The sequence below is a fragment of the Triticum aestivum genome, chromosome 1A (genome assembly GCF_018294505.1).
Source record: "Triticum aestivum cultivar Chinese Spring chromosome 1A, IWGSC CS RefSeq v2.1, whole genome shotgun sequence".
NCBI classification, from domain to species: domain Eukaryota; kingdom Viridiplantae; phylum Streptophyta; class Magnoliopsida; order Poales; family Poaceae; genus Triticum; species Triticum aestivum.
In genome coordinates, this window is record NC_057794.1 from 536,802,586 (window position 1) to 536,810,707 (window position 8,122).

Sequence of the window (8,122 nt, forward strand, 5' to 3'; positions counted from 1 at the left end):
AGCGAAACTGCCCCAAATACTTAGCGGACAAGAAGGCCGGCAAAACGAAAGGTATATGTGATATACATGTAATTGATGTGTACCTTACCAGTACTCGTAGTAGCTCCTGGGTATTTGATACCGGTGCAGTTGCTCACATTTGTAACTCAAAGCAGGAGCTGCAGAATAAGCGAAGACTGGCGAAGGACGAGGTAACGATGCGCGTCGGGAATGGTTCCAAGGTCAATGTGATCGCCATCGGCACGCTACCTCTACATTTACCTACGGGATTAGTTTTAAACCTCAATAATTGTTATTTAGTGCCAGCTTTGAGCATGAACATTGTATCAGGATCTCGTTTAATTCGAGATGGCTACTCATTTAAATCCGAGAATAATGGTTGTTCTATTTATATGAGAGATATGTTTTATGGTCATGCCCCGCTGGTGAATGGTTTATTCTTAATGAATCTCGAGCGTAATGTTACACATATTCATAGTGGGACTACCAAAAGATGTAAGGTTGATAATGATAGTCCCACATACTTGTGGCACTGCCGCCTTGGTCACATAGGTGTCAAACGCATGAAGAAGCTCCATGCAGATGGACTTTTGGAGGCTCTTGATTACGAATCATTTGACACATGCGAACCATGCCTCATGGGTAAAATGACCAAGACTCCGTTCTCAGGAACAATGGAGCGAGCAACCAACTAATTGGAAATCATACATACTGATGTGTGCGGTCCAATGAGTGTTGAGGCTCACGGTGGTTATCGTTATGTTCTCACCCTCACTGATGACTTGAGTAGATATGGGTATGTCTACTTAATGAAACACAAGTCTGAGACCTTTGAAAGGTTCAAGGAATTTCAGAGTGAGGTTGAGAATCAACGTGACAGGAAAATCAAGTTCCTGCGATCAGATCGTGGAGGAGAATACTTGAGTCACGAATTTGGCACACACTTAAGAAAATGTGGAATAGTTTCACAACTCATGCCGCCTGGAACACCTCAGCGTAATGGTGTGTCCGAACGTCGTAATCGCACTCTATTGGATATGGTGCGATCTATGATGTCTCTTACCGATTTACCGCTATCATTTTGGGGCTATGCTTTAGAGACTGCCGCATTCACTTTAAATAGGGCTCCGTCGAAATCCGTTGAGACGACACCCTATGAATTATGGTTTGGGAAGAAACCTAAGCTGTCGTTTCTAAAAGTTTGGGGATGCGATGCTTATGTCAAGAAACTTCAACCTGAAAAGCTCGAACCCAAGTCGGAAAAATGCGTCTTCATAGGATACCCTAAAGAAACTATTGGGTATACCTTCTACCTCAGATCCGAAGGCAAGATCTTTGTTGCCAAGAATGGATCCTTTCTAGAGAAGGAGTTTCTCTCGAAAGAACTAAGTGGGAGGAAAGTAGAACTTGATGAAGTATTACCTCTTGAACCGGAAAATGGCGCAACTCAAGAAAATGTTCCTGAGGTGCTTGCACCGACTAGAGAGGAAGTTAATGATGATGATCATGAAACTTCAGATCAAGTTGCTACTGAACTTCGTAGGTCCACAAGGACACATTCCGCACCAGAGTGGTACGGCAACCCTGTCTTGGAAATCATGTTGTTAGACAACGGTGAACCTTCGAACTATGAAGAAGCGATGGCGGGCCCGGATTCCGACAAATGGCTGGAAGCCATGAAATCCGAGATAGGATCCATGTATGAAAATGAAGTATGGACTTTGACTGACTTGCCCGTTGAGCGGCGAGCCAAAGAAAATAAATGTATCTTTAAGAAGAAGACATACGCGGATGGTAATGTGACCATCTATAAAGCTCGGCTTGTCGCTAAGGGTTATCGACAAGTTCAAGGGGTTGACTACGATGAGACTTTCTCACCGGTAGCGAAGCTGAAGTCCATCCGAATCATGTTAGCAATTGCCGCATTCTATGATTATGAGATATGGAAAATGGACATCAAAACGGCATTCCTTAATGGTTTCCTTAAGGAAGAATTGTATATGATGCAGCCGGAAGGTTTTGTCGATCCTAAGAATGCTGACAAGGTGTGCAAGCTCCAACGCTCGATTTATGGGCTGGTGCAAGCATCTCGGAGTTGGAACATTCGCTTTGATGAGATGATCAAAGCGTTTGGGTTTATGCAGACTTATGGAGAAGCCTGCGTTTACAAGAAAGTGAGTGGGAGCTCTGTAGCATTTCTCATATTATATGTAGATGACATTCTTTTGATGGGAAATGATATAGAGCTTTTGGACAACATTAAGGCCTACTTGAATAAGAGTTTTTCAATGAAGGACCTTGGAGAAGCTGCTTATATATTAGGCATCAAGATATATAGAGATAGATCAAGACGCCTCATAGGTCTTTCACAAAGCACATACCTTGATAAGATATTGAAGAAGTTCAATATGGATCAGTCTATGAAGGGGTTCTTGCCTGTGTTGCAAGGTGTGAGATTGAGCTCAGCTCAATGTCCGACCACGGCAGAAGATATAGAAGAGATGAGTGTCATCCCCTATGCCTCAGCCATAGGTTCTATTATGTATGCCATGCTGTGTACCAGACCTGATGTAAACCTTGCCGTAAGTTTGGTAGGTAGGTACCAAAGTAATCCCGACAAGGAACACTGGACAGCGGTCAAGAATATCTTGAAGTACCTGAAAAGGACTAAGGAAATGTTTCTCGTTTATGGAGGTGACGAAGAGCTCGTCGTAAAGGGTTACGTCGATGCTAGCTTCGACACAGATCTGGATGACTCTAAGTCACAAACCGGATACGTATATATTTTGAATGGTGGGGCAGTAAGCTGGTGCAGTTGCAAGCAGAGCGTCGTGGCGGGATCTACATGTGAAGCGGAGTACATGGCAGCCTCAGAGGCAGCGCATGAAGCAATTTGGGTGAAGGAGTTCATCACCGACCTAGGAGTCATACCCAATGCGTCGGGGCCGATCAAACTCTTCTGTGACAACATTGGAGCTATTGCACTTGCCAAGGAGCCTAGGTTTCACAAGAAGACAAGGCACATCAAGCGTCGCTTCAACTCCATTCGTGAAAATGTTCAAGATGGAGACATAGATATTTGTAAAGTACATACGGACCTAAATGTAGCAGATCCGTTGACTAAACCTCTCCCTAGAGCAAAACATGATCAACACCAGAATTCCATGGGTGTTCGATTCATCATAATGTAACTAGATTATTGACTCTAGTGCAAGTGGGAGACTGTTGGAAATATGCCCTAGAGGCAATAATAAAAGGATTATTATTATATTTCCTTGTTCATGATAATTGTCTTTTCTTCATGCTATAATTGTGTTATCCGGAAATCGTAATACATGTGTGAATACATAGACACCAACATATCCCTAGTAAGCCTCTAGTTGACTAGATCGTTGATCAATAGATAGTCATGGTTTCCTAACTAAGGACATTGGATGTCATTGATAACAAGATCACATCATTAGGAGAATGATGTGATGGACAAGACCCAATCCTAAACTTAGCACAAGATCGTATAGTTCATTTGCTAGAGTTTTTCCAATGTCAAGTATCTTTTCCTTAGACCATGAGATCGTGTAACTCCCGGATGCCGTAGGAGTGCTTTGGGTGTACCAAACGTCACAATGTAACTGGGTGACTATAAAGGTATACTACGGGTATCTTCGAAAGTGTCTGTTGGGTTGACACGGATCAAGACTGGGATTTGTCACTCCGTATAACGGAGATGTATCTCTGGGCCCACTCGGTAATGCATCATCATAATGAGCTCAAAGTGACCAAGTGTCTGGTCACGGGATCATGCATTACGGTACGAGTAAAGTGACTTGCCGGTAATGAGATTGAACGAGGTATTGGGATACCGACGATCGAATCTCGGGCAAGTAACGTACCGATTGACAAAGGGAATTGTATACGGGGTTGCGTGAATCCTCGACATCGTGGTTCATCCGATGAGATCATCGAGGAGCATGTGTGAGCTAACATGGGTATCCAGATCCCGCTGTTGGTTATTGACCAGAGAGCTATCTCGGTCATGTCTACATGTCTCCCGAACCCGTAGGGTCTACACACTTAAGGTTCGGTGACGCTAGGGATGTAGAGATATGAATATGCAGTAACCTGAAAGTTGTTCGGAGTCCCGGATGAGATCCCGGACGTCACGAGGAGTTCTGGAATGGTCCGGAGGTGAAGAATTATATATAGGAAGTGCAGTTTTGGCCATCGGGAGAGTTTCGGGGGTCACCGGTATTGTACCGGGACCACCGGAAGGGTCCCGGGGGTCCACCGGGTGGGGCCACCCATCTTGGAGGGCCCCATGGGCTGAAGTGAGGAGGGGAACCAGCCCATAGTGGGCTGGTGCGCCCCCTTGGCCCACCCCCTGCGCCTAGGGTTGGAAACCCTAGGGAGGGGGGGCGCCCCCCCACTTGCCTTGGGGGCTACTCCACCCTTGGCCGCCGCCCCCCTAGGAGATCCCATATCCTAGGGCCCCCCTAGGGGAGCCTATATAAAGGGGGGGGGGAGGGAGGGGCAGCCGCACCCTTGAGTCTTGGTGCCTCCCTCTCCCCTGCTACACCTCTCCCTCTCATAGTAGAACGGCGAAGCACTGCTGCGGTGACCCCTGCATCCACCACCACGCCGTCGTGCTGCTGGATCTTCATCAACCTCTCCTCCCCCCTTGCTGGATCAAGAAGGAGGAGACGTCACACTGACCGTACCTGTGTTGAACGCGGAGGTGCCGTCCGTTCGGCGCTAGGATCTCCGGTGATTTGGATCACGTCGAGTACGACTTCCTCATCCCCGTTCTTTGAACGCTTCCGCGCGTGATCTACAAAGGTATGTAGATGCAATCCGATCACTAGTTGCTAGATGAACTCATAGATGGATCTTGGTGAAACCGTAGGAAAATTTTGTTTTCTGCAATGTTCCCCAACAACAAGTTCGCAAACACAAGTACCACACTAGTAAAAGTTCACCAACATATGACATAACCTCACAAGTTCATCAACCTAATGAAACGGCTACATGAGCACTTCCATAGTAAAAAACACAAGCACTAATGCTTTCCGCGCGTGTTCCTGGTGCCACGCCTGCAGGCAATCTTCTTCTTCTTGTTAGGACGAGCCTCCTCTTCCTCCACTTCCTCCTCCGCCTCATCATCCAAGCTAGCCATCCGCGAGGTCCCTATGACCACCTTTGGGTTGCCTCTGTTGTCAAAGTCAGTGGGCGTGTACCTGCGTATGGGCTGCCTAGGCTTCAACATATATGCGGACCGAACTTGAGCGCCCACCAAAGTCATGTCATCATCAAGCTCATCGCCCTATCACACAACCAAACAATATGGTGAAGACCGGCGTCGTAATCAAGTGAGAATCACATCTAAAGGATTAGTCATACCTCTTGGGTGACCGCATCCTCATCATCCAGATAAGCATATGAGGAACTCAAATCAGCCCCCTGATGGTTAGATAAGGGGTCTGATGGTGTACCAGACCTAGAGGCAGATGGTTCATCAAATTCAGGATCACGACAACCGAGAAGATTCGATAACTGCCTTAACTTCTTGGCCTGATGCTGTAACATGAACAAGTATATAGGATATCAAACTCTGCAACATATGTAACATGGACACCTAAATGCGATATGTACCTTCAGAAATGCTCGTAGTGAACCATCATCACTGCTTTCTCCAACCGGTGTCTTCTCCAGAATAGACTGGCTTTCATCAGCTGCTTTCTTGATCTCGTTGCGCTGCGGATGAGAACGAATGAACACGTTAGCCATTCAAACATGTGTAATACGGCCAACGGGAAAGTAAAGAAGGGAACACTTTACCACATAGTTAATCACCGGAACAGCAGGGACTCCTTGCCCTTCCCTGACATCTCTGTTGTACTTCCCCTTTGATAGATCCTCAAAGTTTACGGGTTCTTCAAGAATATCCTCATTGTATGCCGGCGGGCATATCTCAACTCGAGTATTTTCAAGAAGCCATTGTATGTAGTTATCAAAAGCAAGTGATTTATGCTCACGAAGCTAGGCGTATGCACTGCTACGAGCTTGCTCCACACAAAGATGGAAGCGGGTAACATACGAATCATGATGCTTGTCCCAGTCCTTTATCTTCCGCCGCCTTCTCCTATCCAACCTGCATGGTACAAAACCAAATATTAGCAAAATCAAGAAGGAGTGACGATGCTTAGTCAATACGGTTCATGCTCTCTTACCTATGAAGTGCTTTGTCCGTATCCACCCATTCCGGCGGGTGAGGCTGGAGCAGACCAAACTAACGAAACACGCGATGTGGCAAATGAAACTCAACCGCCCAGTTGCATATCAGTGGGCACCACATAAGCCAGAGATCCCTATGCCGCAAGCACATTGGGTTGATGGAAAACTCCTCGGTGTACCCAAGTCTGTCATCGTCGCCATATGGCTGCCATACCACCTATAAAATAGGGCAACAATGCAAAATTGATGACTATTTTTCAGGCAAGCATGAGAAATGACTGAAGTAATGACCTCGTTACCTGCTCAGGCGTAATCGTGTCCAACTCGGCAATGTACTTTTTGTACATGAGATTGACATCGTTCATCATCTCGGATACCACATCCCACTTGTAAGCCCAAGTGGGGCGCCGTAATTCGCCATCTTCATCCCAATGATTAAACTTGACGCTCTTCGGGCGTCCAACAGGCAGACGCTCCCAGCTCCATACAGAAAGCAGAAGCATATTACCACCAATGCCTGCACTACCTGTGATCCTGCAACACGCATCATCTAGCTGCATATGAAAGAAAACAATGTTAACTTGATAGCAAGGTTGCATTGCTAATGAAGAAATGACTTGATAGCAAAACAAACCAACTACCTGTCAGTACAAGTAGGCAAGAGTCGTTGAACCCTAGCTCCACCCGCTCCCGAAGACGGTCAACGCCTTCAGCCACATCCATGGAGCATTCTTGCCTGTGGAGTTAGGAAACAAAGTCCTCGAGACAACGTACCACATATAGAAACGAGCATGTGTCTGGATCACATCATCAGTGGCATCCGCAGGGCAAGTGGCAAAGTGTTCTTGAATCCACATGAAAGCAGCTCCGGCTGCTTTCCTTTCCTTTCCTTCTTCTTATTCATCATCATCATCATCATCATCATCATCATCTTCTTCTTCTTCATCTTCATCATCATCATCTTCTTCTTCTTCTTCTTCTTCATCTTCATCATCATCATCATCATCATCATCATCATCTTCTTCTTCTTCTTCTTCTTCTTCTTCTTCTTCTTCTTCTTCTTCTTCTTCTTCTTCTTCTTCTTCTTCTTCTTCTACTCTACATCAGCCTCAGCCTTGGTAGGAGCCATACCGATAAGAGCAATCATCTGCTCACACCACCCATCAGAATCGGTGCTCATACATAGAGGCCTCCCGTCGATAGGAAGCCCGGTGATCAAGGCGACATCCTCAAGCGTCACAGTCATCTCCCCAGTCCGAAGATGGAAAATGTGCGTCTCCGGCCTCCACCGATCAGCAAGAGAGGTCACCAGTGGAGCGCTGAGGTTCGGCGTGGACCGGCTGACCAACTGAATCCACGGGAGGAGTCCTGCCTGCTGGATGTAGGGTATGTACCGCTCATCGTAGGGCATGGCAGGACCAGAGATCCCGTGATACTGAATCTTCAGAGGTTCAAGCTTCTGCGAAAAACAAGTAATGACAAATCTTAGGGCATGTCAATTTCAACAAAAGGAAAATTTGCGAAATATTTAGATTACGCATTATTACCATATCCTTCTCACGCATCATGAAGGCCCGGTGTTGTGTGTCGTAGACATCATCGAGAAGCCAAACCATCCTTACAAAGTTCAAACAATAAACATATAAAACTAAACATCTCATATATGTCTACAAAAATCAACATCTCATAGTTAATTATAAAAATAGGCATCCCATATATATCTAAAAAAACTAAAAAATCTAGGGTTTCACTAACAAGAATCATATATTGTGAACTAATCAACAACACTACGGCACTACCACTATGCCTACACATCCTAAATCAAGCAAATCAAGGGTTCCATCAAATCTTGGATAAATCTCTAAAATGGCACCAAATTTACGGAGGAAAAGAA

At 45.8% G+C, this 8,122-nt stretch overlaps 1 pseudogene; it reads right to left on the reverse strand.

Annotated features, from left to right (window-relative positions):
- Window positions 1-5,131: 5,131 nt before the first annotated feature.
- LOC123179883 (uncharacterized) lies at window positions 5,132-7,844 on the reverse strand (annotated as a pseudogene).
- Between the last annotated feature and the right edge of the window lie 278 nt (window positions 7,845-8,122).